Source organism: Podarcis erhardii (genome assembly GCF_964252035.2).
Source record: "Podarcis erhardii genome assembly, chromosome: Z".
NCBI lineage: Eukaryota > Metazoa > Chordata > Lepidosauria > Squamata > Lacertidae > Podarcis > Podarcis erhardii.
In genome coordinates this window covers 23,762,122-23,784,514 of record NC_138504.1, presented here as the reverse complement: position 1 = coordinate 23,784,514, position 22,393 = coordinate 23,762,122, and the positions used below count along the sequence as shown (strand labels likewise).

The 22,393-nt window shown below is 41.7% G+C and overlaps 2 long non-coding RNA genes across 2 annotated transcripts in view; both read left to right on the top strand.

Moving 5' to 3' along the window:
- Positions 1 to 22,393, top strand: part of LOC309334112 — a 200,011-nt gene that overhangs the window by 40,329 nt on the left and 137,289 nt on the right. The gene's annotated exons all lie outside the window — the stretch shown is intronic.
- Positions 1,993 to 3,767, top strand: LOC309334115. The gene is made up of 3 exons (XR_014152890.1): positions 1,993 to 2,065; positions 2,288 to 2,352; positions 3,680 to 3,767. It is a non-coding gene; the product is annotated as an uncharacterized lncRNA (long non-coding RNA).

The following is a 22,393-nucleotide window of genomic DNA, read 5'->3' as shown; positions in this document are numbered from 1 at the left end:
TTGTACTTCACAAATCACTCTCAAGAGCAAAAGGGAGAAAAATGGAAAATCCATTTCCCTGTGTCCCCTTGGGTCTTTATTTAATTTTTAATGAAATCTGGAGGATGCTTCATCAATGGCAACAATAAAGTCGTTTGAACACTCATCTCGGCAACAGGAGGAGTAATTGTTTCAGCGAGAGCGCAGAAATAGGCCTCAAAGGAAAGGCGCTTTTAAAAGGTGGAAATGCTCTGATGGTTACTTGGATTATGTGTGAAAGAAAGTACATCAGAACAAGGTAGGGTAAAGGCAGTGTGATGCTCTAATACTATAAATGCTAATATTGAAGGAAAGATGGGTTGGGAGTATGTGCTAAGATAGCTACTTGTATGAGCTGCCATTTCCCTAATCATTAGCTTGGGCTCTGAGTTTGTGTACCCAGGCCCCAGCGTAAGGTTCAGGGCACAGTTTGAGCCCTTTGGGTCAGAGGATTTTGATCCAGGTGTCCCTAAATTGAGATCCACCCCAACCACCATGCCAGGGACCTATCCCTCTGTGTCAACTGGGCAAAGCATCTTCCACCCCACCTAGAGGGGATTGTCTGAGGGAAAGCAGGAGTGCTAGACTCCAGTTGAAATGCCTTTAAGGCCTTCAGTTCCAGTGAATAGGCCTTCAAGGACAGAGTGAAGCCTAGAAAGTGTGATGAGGCCCTGGAAGCATAACAGACTTCACTCAGGTTAGACTTCATTGCAGCAAGTTATTTACTTGGAAGTTATATTGCCCTGTTGTACCCTGTGAGCTTCTTATCAAGACCATTTACAAGACAGCTTCAAAAATATCTATCTGCTTTTCTGGATTTGAGAATAGCACAAGTGCCCTTTCACTTCCAATTTCAGTGCTACCTACACAATTTTTTAATATTCAGTTGGCTATTACTAGATGAGTTACCCTTGTATTTCATGTGATCTCCACAAAGCTCCTATGGCTAGGCCTTCTTTGTATTGTTACCATCACTTCTGTGATGTCTGCTGGTCTATGTTAAAACAAAAGCAAACATTTCCTCTCTTTCTTTTCCAGACAAAGCAATGGCATAGGTCTTTGATGCAGGTTGGGAACACAGTGTGTGATTGCCATTTCCCAGACACTCCCCTATGAGCTGCTGTTTGCACCTTTGCAATTCAGGGAAGGGAAATGGTGCTGGGGGAAAGGGTTAATATTTTTCTTCTACTTTAACACATTCCAATTAAGAAAAGGACCCCTCTTAATATGCTGTCTCCATAATTAATTGTTCAGAACACAAACTGATATCCTTGCACATCCACCCATATGCATTTGTCCTTTATTTGCTTCTTAACTGATGAGGCAAACAGAGAACTTCAGTGTTTTTTGTTAACTGAATAGGATCACAGATCACAGACAGAAAAGCAGTCAAGGCTTCCACAGCCATCAAAATGAGATCTACTTCAGAAAACAAAAGGGTAGGCTCACAACACATGAACACAATGTACTTTTTCAACTAGCTTTTAATTTTAAAACAAAACAAAACCCTTAAAAGAAAACATTCATTTGGGGTAGAGGAAATGCATGTGTTTTCATAAATACATGGCCCCTACCCTTCCCAGCTATATTTCAAAATGTTTTTGTTAGTAATCTTGATCCCTAAAAGTATTGAGGAAGGACTTTAGATCACTGGTAGAGCATCTGATTTTTATGCAGAAGGTCCCAGGTTAAATCTCTAGGTAGGCCTCAGACCCTTGAAGACCTACTGCCAGTCAGTGTTGGCAATAATGAGTCTGACTCAGGATGAAACAGCTTTCTGTGATCTTGAGTAAACAGTATATAACGTGCAAATTTTAATTTTAAATAAAAAAAGATAAAATTTATTTTTTAAAAATTATTAATTTTTTAAAAAATAAAAAGCAGTCTCAGGAGGCTGGCTGTTCAGCAGAGGAGTAAGAGGGGGAAAAGTGCTTCAACCTTTCCCTGCCGTCTGTTATTTCTGCTCAAAAGTGCCTTTTATTTCTGCTTCCCTTCCTTTGAGGTTACAATATAGATACAACATGCCAATGCAAGTAGCCATATTCTTGTTGTTGTTTAGTCATTTAGTCATGTCCAACTCTTCGTGACCCCATGGACCAGACCACGCCAGGCACTCCTGTCCTCCACTGCCTCCCGCAGCCTGGTTAGACTCATGTTTGTAGCTTCAAGAACACTGTCCAGCCATCTTGTCCTCTGTCGTCCCCTTCTCCTTGTGCCCTCCATCTTTCCCAGCATCAGAGTCTTTTCCAGGGAAAGTAGCAATATGGAGCCCTGCAAAGGGAGTGAAGAGAATAACTGTGTGGAGGCAGATGGTTTTGAGCAAGAAAATCACTGGTATGGAAGGTCTTTAAGAAGTTTTTTCCATCATTCCTCCATTCAAAACAGTCCCCAGGGGCTTCTATTAATGACGACAAAATAATTTTGGAACAGCCTTGTCTTGTGGGAAAACTTCTTGTGGTTGCATGTCAGTGGTGGGTGGGACCAGAGGCAAAAGTAGGCAGAGGGATGGATAGGACTCTTGCCTATTATGCATTGGGTTACATTCTAGGCACACAAAAGCCATGTTTCACACAGAGAGAGACAGGCAGATACTTCCTCTCCAGTTAAGCAACAGCACAATTCAAGGGCGCAATCTAGGCAGACAAAAAAAAACGCAATGAGGATGCAAGCAGGCATGAGAAAGAAATGTGATTCAGTTCAGATTTGAAGGTGAACTCACCTAATATATGCTTCCCCAAATGCTATGTGAACTGAATGCCAACCATCCTTCAAATTTTGCACTTCTCTGAATTTTGTATTTCAGTTTTCCAGCCAAGTAATGCATACAAAAAATGCACATACCAGGGTAAAGTCTGTATATAAATGCATGCTTTCATGAGCATAACATACCAAAATGAATTGTATTAGAAAATTGTTTTGCAAAAATGCACATCTTATGCAAAATTGCATATAAAAGTGCATTTTAGGAAGTAATTTACACTGAAATGCTGGTGAATTTTCCTGGGAGCATTTTTTTTTTTAAATCACAGTAGTGTGGTCATGTGGGAAACTGAATTTAAGGCTGGTGGGAAATCAAAAATTGGAATAAAAGTTGGGAACTTTTATTCCCAGTTTCCAGTTTCCTTAAGGAAAACTCCTTAAAATTATTACATAGATCACACACACACACACACACACCTATCTTCTATATCATATAATTTTTGAAGGGGTTGCAATAAACTTGGTTTATATCATTATTTATGCTGGGAATATCAGTTGGTGCAAGATTTTGGGAATTAAATTTTGACAGAAATGATAAATATTACTAAAAAAACTATAGTTTGTTGTCCAAAATTAATGTTGCTGTAATGTTTTTGATGATAATGATGATGTAAATATATTGTGAAGAGAATTGGTTTTATGTATGATATTGACAGCACAAATAGTAACTGCAGCTTAATGGAAAACAGCCCAAAATCTGAACTCTTGCTACTGTTGTTGTTTAGTAGTTTAGTCATGTCCGACTCTTCGTGACCCCATGGACCAGAGCACGCCAGGCACTCCTTGCTACAGTTCACTCTAAATATAGTAGACAAGATCAAGTGTAATTTGAGATTTCAACAAGGACTAGAACCTCCAGACACATTTTTATATAATTGGCATACCTTTATGTCCTATATAGCAGAACCATCATTTTCAAGACAACCTTTATCACAAGCCTGACAAATCTGCAACTAAACTTGATGATCTGATAAAGTCAGTACTCTTTGCTTAGGCTTTGTTATTTTAACTCATGTACAACTACTCATTCTATGTGCCTCTTTTATAGTTTTGTTTTTCATCTTTTAGTTTTCTTCTCTTGTTATAATAGTTCTCTATGTTTTATATACATTATAAAATGAAATGATAATTTAAACAATTACAAACAAACAAAAAGATGGGGGGGGGATGCTGAGAGAAACCACATTATCATTTTCTCCTGTACCTAGATGCAGAGCAGGGCCACTGAAGGATGTAGCTTGGGAACAGAAGGGATTATTCAGTCCCTTTGCTGCAGGTTGCTAACCCAAATCTAAAGTCCACATTTCCACCACTAATTTCACCTGTTATTTATCTGTTGCTGGCTGCAATGAAATATTTGTTCAGACTTATTTATTTAAGCAGTCAATTTGTTAACTGCCCTTCATCAGTTACAATACTAGGGTGGCATACATTTAAAAAAGGGTTAAAACCTGTAAGTTCAATGTTAAAGAAACACATGCAAGAACATTTAAATAGTAATCAATGTTTTGCAGAATAATAGAACCACCACTTTAATCCAGGGGCTGCCAACCTTCCTTGGGTCAGCAAACATATTGGATTTTTTTGGGGGGTGGGGGTGGAAGTGCAGTGGGTGGCACTCACAAAATGGCCCTGGGCAAGCGTGGCAAAAAACCCCAAAATTGCTGCCACATCTAAAAGAGCTTTAAAAAATAGAACCACAAATGGTGTGGGCATGCCTCCAGTCAGCCAAACACCCCCCCCCCATGGAAAAAGGCACATATATCACCCACCTCCAGGCTCACTCACAGAGAGAAGCATTTTTCACCTTCCATCATGGAAGGGAGGGTAGGTGTTAAATCCAGGCATCCAGTGAAATATACAATGTTTAATAGTGGGTGCTCAGTGTAGGAGGGAACGGGCCAGTGCACATAGGAAGTGAATGGAAAGAGCAAACAATCTGTGACGCATTGTGGATCTTTTCAGGAGCAGCATACTGGTGGTCACACTGGTTCCTATGGGTATTGTATTGGTGATCCCTGCTTTAATGCAACCAAAACCAGCATCAGTACATCTGACTTTGAATATCACCTATCTTTCCTGAATGGCTTAGCCCAGGCATAGGCAAACTTGGCCCTCTAGATGTTTTGGAACTACAACTCCCATCACCCCCTGCTAACAGGCCCAGTTGTCAGGGATGATGGGATTTGTAATCCCAAAAAATCTGGAGGGCCGAGTTTGCCCATGCCTGGCTTAGCCACTCTAATTGTCCCAAAAGCACCTTCACCTACTTCAAAAACCAAGAAGGGAAAGGAGCCATGGGTGAATGTGATTCACATATTCTCCTCTGTGGGTATTTGGAGTTCTGAAATGGAATACATAAGAAAGCCTGCAATCTGGATGTTACATTAAACCGGCTGCATGAGACTCTTGGAATACATTGGGGAGCTTTGCATATACAAAAGAGGCAACAGTGCACTGTTGTGATTTAGTTTTTGAATATAACATGGCATTGTCAGTCAGCCTTTATTTCTGGGAGGAGAATTAGGCAGCAGGGAATGTTTTGAAATGCCATGGATACAAGGCAGAATGGTATCAGAACCAGGAGGAATAATAGGTCAATAGCTGACAGATGGCAATGCAAGTCGGAGAGGCTACTGGCAGATGGAATTGACAATTTCGGTAAGGCAGAGCTTTTGGCCACAGATAGGAAACACTGGAAAGAGAGAAGAAGGTCTCGTCTTTCTGATGATACTGCCAATTTGGACACAGTGGGTTATTGCTCACAGTGAGACATATGGTGGAGGGGGGGGAGGAATTGATATCCGTCCATGGGTTGGACAGAAATCAGGGAAGGATGCTTTGAGAGGGCTCAGTATCCTACAGAAGGCAATATCTTTGTTGGACCAGCCATTGGCAAGGAAATGCAAGCTTTTAAGTTTTAATGGAGCTCCTTTTCAGACACAAAAAGTGTCCATGGCCATTATCCCCTCTAAGAATGATGGAGGATGGAACAGCGGTATTAAACTCCACTCTCTGTGACTATACTAATGCTTGTAATGCCTTCCTACAGAGAGGAGTTTCAGCATGCATACAAAAGCTGTCTAATGACCAACGAGAGCAAAGGAGTGAGTTTAGGATCAGAGCCAGATATAGTGCTGGGACAGACACCCAGGAAGGTCAATTGTGGAAACAGAGTCTGTGGCAAGCCAGGGCTTGTTTTGAGAAATTTGCATGCAAGTCTGGAATGAAGGGGAAAGTAGGCAGGAAACTGAAGAGCAAAGGAGTAGAGGGGGAGGGTGTGAGTAGGAGACAAGGAATGAGGATATGCAGGCCTGAATGTGGTCCTCTATACCTTTCTATCTCGCCCTCAGAACTCTCCCTAGACCAGACCGACTCCTCAGTCTACACCTCAGTCACATACCCTGCCCCAAGTCATGTCCTTCACTGGCTGCAATTTGCAGCCTCCTGAGTGTTGTTGCTTATCTTGAATGTGTCCTTTTGCTTGCCTGGATGGAGGACAGAGAGGGCTGTGTGAGTGTGTGTAGAAGCTAGTCTACTATTGCTTTGCCCACTTTTACCTTTGGCCCTGCTATCCTCTGACATGTGGCCCTAGAAAGATTGTTCAGAAGAGAATGTGGTCTTTGGAGTGGGGGGGGGGGGGTTCTGTACCCTAGCAATAGAGGAATAGGCCGAAATGCCTTAAACAAGAACCTGGCTGTTGTATTACAAGCTGGTGCATGTTGTTAAAACTAACTATAGTATATGCTTTCTACATTCACTGCTCTTTGTGAAAAGGAATACAAGAAATAAAGTGAGTTTTGTAAGTTGCAGGTTAAGAAATAATGTGGCTGCATGCATTTGAAACCTTTTAGAAGTTGCATTGAGAATATATGTCTCCATGTGTAGAGTAGAACTATTTTAGAAGATGATAGCCCTCTTCAGGCTTTCAAGAATCAAAGTAAAACAACTGGGGAGTTAGGTGCAAGGACCAGTATGCTATTTCTGCCCTCCCACCCCATTTTTTGGCACTTCCCAAAAAAAGCTCAACAAGGTGGGAGTTCCTGCACTTCTTTTTCTAGAAAAAAAGCACTGGTTTCCAGCATAGCCAGTTCTTGTATTTTTGAGTTGTGGCAATGGCCAGTCCACAAACCATGCTGGAGGATATGTTACATCTCTTTGGGAGAGCACTGGGCCAAAGAGCAGGAAGATTCCCTCATTCTTTAGTTCAATATATCCCTGGTGGGAAAAATATCTTGTGGGGGGAAATAAGTCCATCAAATGTTGGATACAAATGGAAACCCCATGGATCATGTCCAACTTTGCATAATAATGATATAAAATTGTACAGAATAGACTTATGTTCATGTTCACCTTCATACACATAGTCCACCCTAGTGTTTTTTCATCCTTGTCTCCCTCCTTGCTGATGTTAGAGTACAACTCCCATTACCTCCAGTCAGCTTAGCCAATAGACAATGATGACAGGAGTTGTTGTCCAGTAGCATCTAGGATCCAAGGTTGCAGGTGGAAAGTCTACACACTTGAGAAAAAATGAGTCTACGTGCCTACAGCTGTGTGCATGTATAGACTCTCTACTTAGCCAGGTACCACAATTGCATATATTTTTAATGGAGCAACTAACAGCAGTTCGCTTAACTCTTGGATATTGGGGCTGCCCTTGTCCTCTTCCATGCATAGACGGGAAGGTATGGAGCAGACCGAATGCCTTGAATATACCCAGGGCAAACCTCTTAAGAGCTGACGTTGGATTTTGTATAGGTTGTGATAGTAAAATAGACCACGCAACCTCAACAAGCAGATAGTGATATTATTATTGACTTCTCCCTCTCCCCATATCTCTCTCTCTCTCTCTCTCTCTCTCTCTCTGTGTGTGTGTGCGCGCGCACACACACACACACACACACACACACAGACATTGGGGAAGGTCTGTAGCTCAGTTGTAGATCATCTGCTTCACATACAGGAAGTCTCAGGTTCAAACCCTGTCATCTCCAGGGAATCTGAAACCTAGGAGAACTGTTGCATTCTGTGGATAATACTATGCTAGATGGACCAATGGCCACTTCCCCAAATTCATAAATAACCTGAATACCTTAGTTGCTGTGTTGCCAGTTTTCTTCTCCCAGCTGGCTTTTTAAACAGAAGATAGTAGGAAAAAAATAATCCCTACCTGCACTTTAGAGTGGAACTGTCCGTCCATTGTACCACCTCGGGTCCTTGCTTCCTCATTCTGCTGCATCTTTCAACCACAGCTGAGTTTCAAAATGAATTTGCCAACAGGAACCAGTAATTGACCTTGCTTTCATATGCACTGTCATCAAATAATCGGAGTATTTTAACGTAGAAGTAGTTCTTGTCTTTCATATCCTGGTCCTCGCTAATAGCTTTAGACACTTCATAATACCTTTTACAGCAAGGTCAGATTAACTGGGGCTTTTATTGGCCAATATTTTACATAGAATCAGTGGACCAAAAACCTGTAATTATGTATGTGAGATAATCTGTTGAATAATTAGCAATGGTTAACCAGTTGCTATCTTGTAGGCCTCTTTTAGGAATTTGATAAAAGAGCATCAAACCATCACATATCCATCAAGGTTTTATTAATAGTGGAATGCACACTAAATGGTGAGAATATGCATGGAAATGTGTCATGGGGATGAGTCTAGAGTAGAGGTGGGGAAGCTTTTGGGGGGGGCAGGTTTTTTTTATTTCCCCTCCCCTAGCAGACCAAATTTGACAGTTGAGTGGGAGGTTCAAACAGGAGAGCTGGAAAATCTGAAAGCCCTTCATTTAACAAGATTCCTATGCAAATCCTTTCCTGGATCACAAAGAGGTTTGAATTATAATCCTGCTGAACTGAGCAAAAGTGGGTGGAGCAACAAATGCAAATATTACCTTACTACAGTTAGCAAGTTTCTACATGCATTTACATACCCTTCTATACTCTCCATTACAGGTAAGCAAAAGGCACTATCAGAGTTTATGGAGGATGCATCCTGGTGGCTATAGAGAAAGTAATAATTGGAGAGAGGCCTGAATGGCTGCATTTGTCCAAGGTCCCTCATACCAGGCCTATAAAGGCCGGCAGTTGCTCTCCAGGGTTTTAGATAGAAGGCTTTCCAAGCCCTACCTGGAGATACTGGGGATTGAATCTGGTACCTCCTACATTAAGGGTGGGTGTTATTTTTATCCCAGTGGGCCAGATACTTGTCTCTCTTCATAGGTCAACTTAGACAGATGGGTGAGACCACCCACATGTCAATCGTCTGACATCAGACAAACTACCTACCTCTTAAAGGTGGTCCATGGAAGTGTGCGGAAGATTGTGACTTCACTTTCAAGACCACTCAAGGCTTGCAAGAAGCCCTGTACAGTTCTTTGTAGCTGCTGATCATCGGGCTTAAATGCTCTGCCCATCCCTTCTGCATTGAAGGTGTACCACGCAAAAGTGGTTTCCACCCTCTGTTATGCTGCCCCGCTCTGGGCCCCAGGGTCCAATTTAACATCGCTGGGGACATTGCAGAATCAGTTTCTCCGTCGCCTCCTGAAACTCCCCATGTGTGTGAGCAATGCAGCCATACATCTGGAGTTAAGGATTGCATCATTGGAGACGGCTATTGGCTGTCCAGCTGGCATAGGCTTCCCGACCATTACCTCTTTCAGTGCCTCTGGCGGGACGACTTTGTTAACCCGTGGGTAGGAAAAATCCATGCCAAACTTTTGAGCATCGGAATTTCCCCAGCGGACTCCTTAAAGATGAACCTACGCTCAGCCAAAAGCCTTATCGAGCAAAGATTAGCAGACATTGAAAATCAACACAACCTCTCCAGGGGTGGGGGTGTCTGCTCCCCCAGGTATCACGGAATAACCCCACCACTTGGCCTTCCATCATACATGTCATCTCTTTCATCTGCACCACACCGACTTGCATTTATTCGTGCAAGGTTCAATGTTTTTCCATCGAACCTGTTGAGCTACAGATTTTCCAAGGGTTTGGTGTCTCCGCTATGCGAGTGTGACGGGAAAACAGTTGAATCTCTTCCTCATATAATGTTCAACTGTCCCTTACATAGCATAGCTAGGACTAAATTCCTGGGTCCTGCTTTACTGCGCTTGGTTGGCAGGCCTGTTGAGTCACATGCCGCACTGCTCTTACAGGATACAGATCCTTCTGTAACTCTGCAGGTGGCGAGATTCCTGAATGCGGTTATCTCACACACAAAAACCACCAAAAAACAACAACAACAACAAAAACTAATCGGACAGTCATGATGAGAGTGCATGACGGATCTCGTCTCCAGTTCTCCTTTTTCTGTGAACCGTCCCTTGGATCTTTCCGGGCCCCAAGCTGTTACTGTCACTGCTCAATGACCCACCCTTGCATCGTGGTGTTCCCCTTCTGTTGTTAGATGTATTGGTTTTTATGCTTCTGTGCTTTTATGTTTGTACATATTTTATGGGCTAATAGCCGTAAATATTATTATTATAATGCTCTGCCCATCAGCAGGTAGGCAGATAATTCAAGGCTGGTTTCTGCAGAGATCAGCTGCATACATTACTTCCTCATGGGAAGGTTGTTCACACAGTCAAACCAAGTAGGCTTGAACTCACTGCCCATCAGCTGCAGAGACCAACTTTGTATGTGAATTCTCTACTACGGAAGCAGCCATGTTTCTACATGGCCCCACACTTGATGTCACATATGGTGGGCAAAATTTCACACTCTGATTGCAAGCCCTATCTCCTTCCTCTCTTGCCTTTTCCTTTGACCATGTCTATATTATTATATTATTAGATGGCATTACGTATTGCAGTACAGCCATACCTCGGGTTACAGCCGCTTCAGGTTGCGTTATTTCAGGTTGTGGACCGCTGAAACCCGGAAGTACCAGAATGGATTACTTTCGGGTTTCGGCAGTTGCGCATGCGCAGAAGTGCTAAATAGAGCTTCGCGCATGTGCGGAAGAAGAAGAAGAGTTTGGATTTGATATCCCGCCTTTCACTCCCTTTAAGGAGTCTCAAAGCGGCTAACAATCTCCTTTCCCTTCCTCCCCCACAACAAACACTCTGTGAGGTGAGTGGGGCTGAGAGACTTCAGAGAAGTGTGACTGGCCCAAGGTGGAGCTGCATGTGGAGGAGCGGAGACGCGAACCCGGTTCCCCAGATTACGAGACTATCGCTCTTAACCACTACACCACACCAGCACCAGATCGCAACCCGCGCATGTACAGATGCGCAGACGCAGGTTGTGAATGCTGTGGGTTGCGAATGTGCATCCCACACAGATCACGTTCACAACCCGAGCGTCCACTGTAGTTGTTAATTCTAAGTATACATACTTAGAACTCAGCAATAATCAAGTTTGAATTCATGTGATGGTAGGGGAACAATGAGACATAAAAATAATAAATGAGAAACCTTTCATTAGAAAGATTTAAAATGTTCTGTGGCATTTAACTTCAGAAATATTCATTGTTCTTTATGAGCAGAAAACATCTCTGTTTTGTACAGCTAGCACTGATTAAAAAGGGGTGCACCTTGTTCCATTTTTTAAAAAATAGGCCAATTTAGTAAGTGTATTAAACTTTCTATACATGACAACTGTTCTCATTTTCAGAATGCAGTTTATCACCTCCATTAGTTCAGATTTCTTATTATGAGCTCAGAAAAGGTTAATGAATACCTTAACAAGGGAGCACAGGTACTGTAATGGAGTGTAATAAGCAAATATGGTGATGGGCTCCTTTTGTTAATGTGATTGCAGTATAAATCCACAACATGTTATAAAAACAGCAGAGGAAGGCATCAAATTGTAAGCATTCATTAGTACGTGGCCTGCAAATATGCTATGGAAATTTTCCTCAATTTTTAGCCCAGGAGGTGGGTTGACTTCAATCTTGGATCTCTCGCGCTCTCTTTTTAATTAGAATACCTGTCGGCCGCTATAATTTTACAAAATGACTATGCATACTGAGGCTCCTTTAACAGTTACAACATAACAAGGGATGCTGGCACAGGAAGCTGTATTATACTGAAGTCTATCTAGCTGAGAACTGTCCACACTAATGGGCAGCATCTCTCCAGGGTTCCAGGTAAGGGTCTTGCCCAGCCCTATCTGTCTTATTCTGATGATCCAGATAGCGTCATCCATTTTGATCCATTTGGCAGGGCCCAGATTAATAACAAGGGACACCATGGATTGAGCCTTTTTTTAGTTCAAAGCAAGTTCTTGACCAATGTGCTTTGGTCCTTACCCCCAGCTTGGTTCAGAAAGTATGAGCTCATCAAGACTTTTATTTTGTGTCATGTTTCTAAGTACAGGTCTGGACTTTAAAGCTCCATATCCAGTTCTTTCCCTGGGAAAACCCATGTTTTACTGCTGGACTGGAGCAAATGGCAATCAGGTTTTCCACTGGTTAACATCAATCCTGATTCAATGGTAAAACATAGGTTTTCCTGGGGAAAGTGCCTGGGAGAAACAAAAAATGCCCAGATATGGAGCATTAAAATGCAGGCATGTGCCTGCAAAGTGCAGCACAAAAGGAAGTCTGGGTGAGCCCAGTGTCTGGGGGCTCTTAAAAGCCCTTCTCTGGCTTAGATCCAAGTCAGAAGAGAATTCTCAGTTCTACATGAGCCAAACCCAACCACCAAAGCATCCCTCCCTACCAAACATGCCCCAAAACACTCTCCTTCCCTTGCCCCAAGTCTTATTTGTCAAGATCTGCCTTTCTCAATCTTGGGTCTCCAGATGTTGTTGGACTACAAGTCCCATCACACCTAGTTAGCAGGATCAGTGGTCAGGGATGATGGCAGTTGTAGACCAACACAATTTGGGACCCAAGGTTAAGAAAGGTTGGTCCAGATTATAGAGAAAGCAATGCAGGAAGGAAAATTCTAAAAGGAACTCCCCACCCCCCACTTTTCTCCTCACATTATCAGCAATCACTTTTAGGTGCCTAAGGTGGTAACAGTGGATAAGATGCCGAAAAATCCCCTTGCATGAGTTTTCTTGCAGATGTGGTTCTTGGGATCCAACCTATTCTTTTAAAGAAATTTTTAAAAAATGTTTTTATTGAGAAAATATAACAAAGCGTATTAGAATGGAAAACAACAAGAATAATGAAACCTTCCCTCCTCCTTTTCCCATAGCAATATGCATACAAGAACAAAAATGTGCTTCTGCAATAAGAATGTTATCCAATATGCAAGACCTGGAATTGTATGAGATTTATGACTTCAAATGACAGATACCAGAAAACACATCCAAGTGATGAAATTTCATCTGTAAATTGTGCAACAGTCAGTTATGCCTGGACCAAATGTTCCAATGTAGTTTGTGGAAGTTTATCTGCACATCCATGATCACTGGTAGAAAAAATGAAGGATCGCCAAGGTCTTGGGTTTGATCCCCATACGGGCCATCTGCATATTCCTGCATTGCAGGGAGTTGGCCCAGAAGATCCTCAGGGTCCCTTCCAACTCTACAATTCTATGATTCATAAAATTTACACACCAATTGATTGTAAAACCTCAAAGTGGTTGACAAAAGTCAAAACTTTAAAATAAAATAAACCACAACTATACTTTAAAGCATAAAAGGTAAAGGTAAAGGGACCCCTGATGGTTAGGTCCAGTTGCGGACGACTCTGGGGTTGTGTGCTCATCTTGCTCTATAGGCCGAGGGAGCCGGTGTCTGTCCGCAGACAGCTTCTGGGTCATGTGGCCAGCATGGCGCTTCTGGTGAACCAGAGCAGCGTACAGAAACGCTGTTTATCTTCCCGCCAGAGCGGTACCTATTTATTTATCTACTTGCACTTTGACATGCTTTCGAACTGCTAAGTTGGCAGGAGCAGGGACTGAGCAATGGGAGCTCACCCCATTGCGGGGATTTGAACCACCGACCTTCTGATTGGCAAGCCCTAGGCTCTGTGGTTTAGACCCCAGTGCCACCTGCGTCCCATACTTTAAAGCATACAAGAGTTAAAATACTAAAACAGATTAAATTACCTCAGCTTCTAATCATCTAGGCAGGCTTGTCTAAACAAGAATGAGTACAGTGAAGGCAGGTTATTGAATAGTAGCATAATATAATGTCACCTGGGCAGGGACAAGTCTAGAGCAACGTGTAAATAGGGCAAAAGGACATAGCCAAACAGTTCTTGATGTGATAATAGGACCCAGTCTGGAATAGGTTTAGGCAATATGGCACCCTCTAAATATCTTTAACTACAACTCCTATGTGCTCCAGTCAGCATGCTGAGTGGTCAAGGATGATGTGAGTTGTAGTTATTATAGCTGGTGGGCAGAACACTGGTTCTCCCAGGCCTAGAATGTCCCTGTTTTCATTTATTAAACTTGTCTGCTGCCTTGCTGCACCACTTTACCCACTATTAGGAATAGGTTGGGCCAGCTAAAGTTCAGAAGGCTGAAGAGCTGTTTAGTGAAGGCAACCAGAGAATAATAAAGATATTGACTTGGTGGTAGCTATGAAATTAGCAAGAAAGAGATCTGTCATTATGATTAGGTTGCCTTCCTTCCCACTCATGGTACAGGTTGTCTACCTTCTCATAGCCTCTTCTATCATAGCTGTTCAGGATGTTGTGTAAGAACCCATTCATACATTCATAGTGATGAGATAATACATCAAATAGAGCTTAAAGTCTTTGCTTTTCTCAATTTAAAATACACACACCCAAGACAAAAGCAACAGTGGTCTATTTATGTCCTGACAATGTAATCTCACAGGTAACACAATGAACCCTGTTCTAAAGGAATTGAAGCTATCGTCGTCGTCCCCACTTATTATTTGTTACAATGTTGTTAGAGAAAACACAGAATATCCTTTATAGCAAACAGACTCCTAAATCACCCTTCACTTTTGTGTAAGAACATTCAGATTGCAAACTAGGAATTTGAATATGAATAATATATGCTACACTTTTGAACTGTGCTTGTTAAATCACCAGCAGCAAGAATGCCTTGCCACATGGGAGGCGGCAGATTGACTTTATTAACCCACCAATTCACGTGCCTTTTTGCTTAGGAATAATAATGCGGCCTGCACTTTATAAGAAAAGAACATACTTACAAAATGTTGCTCTAGTTAGTTCTGTGCTGGTGGTGAGAGTTCAGATTTCTTTGCATCTAGTCATCAGACCATTGCAAAACAAAATTTAACAGCATGGAAGTAACAAAAGGGTACTTGTCTGATGTTTGGTTTGCTTCTGGATTGGAACATAACAAAAATGGTGACCCATGGAATATAGAGGAAGAAGGCTACTTGTGGAGACAAAAGAGTGAGGATCTTGGAGGGAACTAAAGAGCATGGAGGAGGAAGAAAGGGCTTCTAATTTACTTTAAGTTCCCAAAAATTCTTCCTGAATGAATTTGGCTTAGCAGAATTTTAGCCGGATGGGTTTATCCTGGTCTGTTTTCATTACCCTTCCCTCTTTTGGGATTGTTTTGTTGTGTGTGTAATAATTCAGAAGTGAAAACCATTTCTTTAAATTTTTATTTATTTATTAAATTTAAACTTAAATTTGGTTCACAATCCATTGTGGTCTCCTTGTCTGTGATTTTATCCACCCACACATAAGAGCCCACACTACATAAAGGGTACCTCAGGGTGACCCAGGGAACATAAGCTGTTTGGTGGAGGAAGCTGGATGGTAGCTGAATAAAGACTTCCTCTTGGTAACAGCGGAAAGGTCACAGGAAGGGAAGTGCAAATGAGAAGGGGACACTCAGTTTGGCTTCATCCCCCTTCCTCACATTCTCCAGGGTATAGCCAAGTACCCATGACAAGGATAATATATAACAACTTGGGGCTGTGCACTGGTTTGTATTGCTTACCAATGCTACCTACCCCCTTCCCTGATATTGGAGGTACAAAGGAAATGGGGAGGGAAGCAAAGAGCTTTCATAACACCTCTGCATGGTCCCCTTCAATGTCGGAGATGGAAAAGAGCCATGTGGGATTGCTTCAAAGAGTAGCCCTGGGAGGGAGAAGTGGTTTCCATTGAATGGAAACATCCCAGTTCATGGACACACCCCAGTCAAGCAAAAAAAACTCCTGGTGCAAAGCAAATCCACTGAGGGAGGTGGTCCTAGGGAAAGTCCTGAGGGCCAGATACAGGAGCATGAAGGGCCACATTTGCCCATGGCCAGAAGTTCCTCATTTCTGCTGTAGGTGTTCAAATATATTTAATAAAATAAACAAACACATCAAAGTGTTGTTTTGGTAACTACTGCTTTCCTTTTTTCTTTATGTATTTCAGCAATGTCTATTAAATTACATAGCTAATGATGTCTATATACACGGGAAGTTTAGTGAGAGGCTCTTGGCAGAGCCAGAAAGGATCACGTCAGATGGATTTCAATAACTAGCATTATATCTGTTATCAGGGTTCTGTTATTATCTCTTTCTGAATATGATTCTGCTCTGAAAGTGTGCTGGCAATGTAGTTATTGAAAAATTGCAGGCACCCAAGATGTCTGAGCTTAGTGTAAAGCTAAGTGATTACAGCTCTCGCTCTCTCTTTTTTAAAGATAGTCCTTTGACACAGCTTCATAGTATCTCCGCCTGGTATTTAGAGCTGAAGAGCCTAGATATCCGTTCCTAAAATGGCACATGCATTTCTGACTTCTGCTGCTCTCCTTAGAATTTGAGGATTTGTGAGCACAGCAGTTCCATTAGGAATTGGATAATGTAGCATGCACTTTCCACCAGGCTATTTGTATATATGCTTTTGATGGAGCTGAAACGATGGCATGACCTCCTAAAATGAACCACCAGCCAATATCTTTTCCATGAACACCTGTATCTCATATTTCCAGCTAAGTTATAAATAAATAAGAAGCACACCTTTTAACTTTAAGTGCATTTTGTTTGTTTCTTTCAGGTGCATTAAGAAACCTTTGGCTTAAAAATTTCTTTGTAGTCTTCTGAGCACAATTGTAAGGGACATGAAAATGGCCATAGTTGTGAACTGAGGCACCTCTATCAACTTTTTTAGTGGTAGACTGAGAGCGACATCATGCGTTTGACATAACTTTATTTATTTATTTTTAAATATTGCTTTTCCTCTAAATGGATCCTATGGTGGTGAACAATGAGCATGGATCAGACCATTCCTACGAGATACAGATACAACAAAAGCACCAACATTCACAGTGAGAGGCAGCAATGTACCTTAAAAGCTCTACTGCAGACTAAATAAAGTAAAAAGAGAAAAAGCACTAGTGAGTTCTGCCCCCTTTCCCAATGCTTCCATGTTCAAAACAAGGTTAGTCTAGGGACAGCCAGCACAGAGTGCTCTAGATGCTAGTGAACTGCAACTCTCATCATCCATGACTATTGGCCATACTGACCCAGACTGATGGGAGTTGGAATCCACCAACATCTGAAATGCCATAGCTACCCCATCTCTGGCCTATGGCAAAATCTAAGTCAGGCCCTCTAGATGTTGTTGGGTTCCAATTCCCATGGTCAATAGTCAGTTGTACTTCAGCAGCACCTGGAGACACCACATTTGGAGACACCCTTATTTATGGATGTAAGAAGCCATCATTTTCTGTTCCGCCTTGTATTTGTCACATGCAGCAAGCACTGTTTCCATTCAGCTACAAGTTGTCTTCTGCCAGAAACTACATTATTTGACTTTCTCTCTGCTGTGGCAAAATTATGTAACTTATGCAATTTACATAATTAATTGTGCAAATTGTCAGCAAAACTATTGATAGCTAAAAATTGGAAAGCCACAAAGGGTTTAAATGCACAAAAATGGCATGATGTAATTTAGGAGATAGCACTTTCTGAAATATTGAAGCAAAAATTTTGTGTGCCAAGGGGGCAAAATATATGAGACACTCTTATGGCAGACAGGTGGTCAATCATCCAGCACTTGAGCAAAGACTCAAACAACAACAACAACAACGAAAGCAGATCAAACCGCATTTTTTTTCTTTAAAAAACAGACAAGCACTGGTAAAGCAAGCAGATGCTCAGATAAATGTATGAGTGAGGACTTCAAGGGGCAGAGGGAGAGAACACACATGTGCATAAGCTCTGCCCTTGCAACCCCACACTCAAGTACCAACTCCATTTCCACCCTCCATGTTTTGTACACAATGACCTGAAAGGGGATCATTCGCACATTCATCTGACTACGCTTAGACACCTCCTTGCAACTGGGAACAGTGGCACATGCTGAAACTTTAGGAGGGACCTGTTCCATTGCCCCCCTCACTTTAAGCCTGCTTACACTGCCCCCAAAGTATGAATGGGGCTACTGAGTACAATGTTATCAGATCCGCTATTTCCTTTTTTGAGATGTGTTTTATTCATGTGCACACATACAGTGGTTGCGCACAAAGGGAGGGAAGTACAGCACCTGTTTTAATTCTGGAATAAATTTTATTCTCCTTGTGTGTTTTTTTTAAATAATATTTATTACTTTTTAAAAAGGAAAAAGAGACAAGAGAGAAAAAAACAAGAAGATCAAGAAAAAATAATACAATACAATACAATACAATATGTAAACCATACAAAACACAACCTTAACACATTATCTAACACAATGAACTAAACTAAACAAAACAAAAACAATTTAAAAACATACATCATACCTTTTCCATATTCTAACTTTCATTCCCTTATATCATCGACCTCCTCTCACCTCCCTCTTTGTATTCCACTTCCATTAATTGTTTCAGCAATTCCTTTCCATCTTTCTCCATTTTCTATCATATAAATATCTTAACCTATTTTTAATCTTATTTCCATTAAAATTAGTATACTTATTTAAGCTTAACTCCTTATGGCATTTCTACTAAGGCCATAAAAATTCATTCCAACATTTTCCTGTCACTCATTAATTTTACAATATTTCTATATATAGACTTTAAATCTTCCAATCTTCTTCCACCTTCTCCTCTCCCCGGTCTCGGGCTCTGCCAGACACTTCCGTCCACTCCATACAGTCCATCAACCTGGAGATCTTATGTCCGAGGCTCTTAACTCTTTTCCACGTCCCTTCTGCAGTTCTTCTTCATATTCTTTGATGCTAAAGAGCAGATCTCGAGGAAACTCCAAGCCAACGACCCCTCCACTCCCTCTCGACAGGTCAGCCAAATTTCCACAATTAAAGCTAGGATCCATAAAGTATTTCAGGGCATATTTCAAAATCCCTCCAACTCCAAAGGGCCCCCGAGCTCCAATCTCCTCCTGACCCAAGTCCATATTCCAAAAGTCAGTTAATCCCTACATAGAGGGATCTTTCCAACTTTCCTTTTCCAGTCCAGGCCGGGCTCCGATCTTCAGAGTCTGACTTTTTCTAGTTTCAATCAAAAAGGCCCTCAACTTATAGTCTTCAATTTGCCTCTGTAAGACTAAGGCTCCCCCTTGTATTGCTTTAGGTTCGACAACAGCAACTTTCTCCTTTTCCTTTTCAACAATTTGTCCTGTTAAAATAGATTCCTGTGCCAAATCCTGAATAATTTCTGTATTGGTGCTCACTTTTGGTCCCAAAATGTCAGTTTTAGTAGTCATAACATCCATTTTTTTATGAAGCTGTTCCAACAAATAGTTTATCTTGCAAAATGCAGTTACTAAGTCTTCTCCTGTCAACATCTCGAATGTCCAAGGTCAATCTCTAGTTCCCACACTTCTTATCAAGCAGCTGGAGATTTCCCAGCTCCACTCTTGTAACAGTTTCAAAAGCTCCCTCTAGAGGGGAACAGTCTCCACTTGTATCAATCCTTTCAAAGAAAGTTCAAAAAGTAAAGTTGGTTTCAATTTTCAGTTACTTTTCCTCCCTTTTAAACGCAGAAGCGGACAATGGAAACAATATATTTCTCTTATTCAACCGACTGTCAACATCCGTTCTCTTCGCTGTCAATGAACTCTCCCAAAACGTCAATCACTGTCAGTCCGTTCCCAGGTTCAGAGCAGTGGCAATTTAATTCTAATCACTCTCTCCTGCAGGATACACTGTCCAAAATTTCCCCCCTCTTCTCCTGCTTCCAAGGGGGGTCTAATAATTTCAATCGATGGAAGTTTAATCCTTTACATAAGGCTTTCCAAGACCTTAACTTGTAAGCTCTTTGCTTCAGTCTATTTACAAAAGGGGAAGGCGGACTTCCTGTTTTGAACCTTCCCCGTTCGGTGTCAAATTAAGGTATTTAAAGATCCAATTTTCCGTACTACTCACGGGTTGTTGTTTAAAGTTCAATTGTCCACAGGAAAAAGTCAGTGCTCTCTGGCAGCAGCAATGCGGCTTCACTCCGTGAAAGAAGCAGTCAATTCAAAGCACTGCACCGCTCACCCCATGTCGCTCCGGATCCCCAAAACAGGGTTTCCCCGCGAGTAGGGGAGGCGCAAAGGGTGCCAGCCGAATCCCAAGTTCACAGGCTTCTTCCACCTGTGATTTCAGTGGGTCTCCGCCTTCGCCGTGGCGATTCATACCCTACTTTCCACGGAGCAAGTTCCTCCCGATCGGAGGAGCTCCGCCATTGCCGGAGGTGCTAACCCGGAAGTCTAATTTTATTCTCCTTGTTAGACGAATCCATGAAGAGTAGAATGCAAGGCAGATGGAAACCACAAATAGAACAGCATCCATCAATCGAGTGCCCTGTAGATGTTGTAAATTATAATTTCAGTCTTCCTTGACTCTTGGCCATGCTGGCTGGGGCTGATGTAACACCAGGTTGGGGAAAGGTGCCATAGAAGAAAGAACAAGCCAGGAATATCTGTTTATCCCTAGATTAGGAAACCATTTCTGAACACTAGAGCACTCTCCCTCCTGCAGTTTCAAGCAACTCGTATACAGAAGCATACCACCTTGAGCCATAGAGGAAGAGCATAACCATTATGGCTAGGAGTCATTTATAGCCCTTTCTGCCATGAATTTGCCCAATCCTCTTTTAAAGCCATCACTGCCTATGTGCTATGGCAGCTTTCCCAAATCTGGTCCTACAGCTCCCATCAGTTCCAGACAGCATTGTCAATGATCAAGGATTATGGGAATTGTAGTCTAAGACATATACAGGCCAACAAATTGGGGACTGTTCTATCTATGGGTTCAATTTACCTTACATTCTACTCCTCAAGGATTCATTCCAAAATTCATTCCAGGATTAGAGTATGTGCAGTTTATAATAAAATATACAATCAGTTCACTAGTTTGTACAAGGCAAGCAACATACATTTTAGTCCAATAATCCACAAAATGGCTTCCCAGGTGGATGCTATCATATTGTTTTCCTCTTTGTCGTTTTTCAGGAAATGGTTTTATGTGGTTTTGCTGTAAGATTATGACACTGTCTTAAGAAAAAAACTTTTCAATATCAGAATGGGAAAACGATTCCCATATACAAATTATCCTGGAGGGCTTTTGAACAAGTATTTCCAAGAGCTCCAAATGTCAGCCTCTGGAGTGCTTGTCTTTCTCGTTATATCTTCTTCCAAACACTATTGGAGAAGTGGCTTAATCACAATTATTTTGACTACTGCGATTGCAGGGATGTTTGCAATACTGACAAATTAGGCTACTTTGTCATAAGTACCTCAAATAATTACAGTGCCTGTCAGATGTTTCTAAATCATGCAAATAAAACTCTCTCCCTTTCTTTTTTTCAGTACACCCCTGTCTGAATCATGCTATGTATTGTCCTTGATGTCACATTATAACACTTTTACTGCAAATTGATAGAGGTTTGTTGTTGCTTTTAAACAACAAAAACAAAAAGGACTTTCATGACACCATTTGGTTGCAGCTTGCCACAGTTCCATTTGGAAATTGGGTTTACCAGCCTGACTTAAGTCTGGATATAACATGTACTTAGCCTGTGGTGACACTATGTAGATGTACAGATATACATATTAATGCAATGGACTGTATCCAATGCCCTATTCAGAGTAGACCCACTGACATTAATAGATATAACTATTCATTTTGGTGGTTCTACTATGAGTATGACTTAGTTCAGGGGTGGTGCATCCTGTTTTGCCACATGAGATGAAACAGGTAGCAGCACTACCCTGCTGTTACACCAGTTCCACCATACCTGCTCCTGCCACTGCCACCTGCACCACCTGCTCAGCTGTCGCCGAAGATGCCAGCACTGATTTCAGGTGACATCTTGACCAAAATTGCCAAGATCTTGCCTGAAATCAGCAGGTGGAGATGACCTCACTCCACCTAATGCATGAGCTGGCCCTGGCTTAGTTGGAGACAACCTTTATCTTTATTAGGTCAGCAAAAATGTCACAAAATGATGCGTAAGCTTTCAAGTTCTCTTGAAGTCTTCATCAGGCTAGATAGCAAAGAAATGCAATGGGGGTGGGGATGTGAATGGCAAAGTGTGTTTGGAAGTGTAAGTATTTATTAACACAGCCAATCTAAACATATTTTTGGTCAAGTAAATCCTCTTGATTTTGATGGATTTTCCTGCATCAGGCCAGATCAGATACTTCATGCACTACCTTGCACCAAGGAATAGATTATTCTATTATTTTCAGCATTTCTTAGAAAATAAACCAGGTAATTTCAAAATTAGGTGGTGGTTGGCTGATGTAATCAAATGTGTTGCCTATAGGGTACTTTTACAT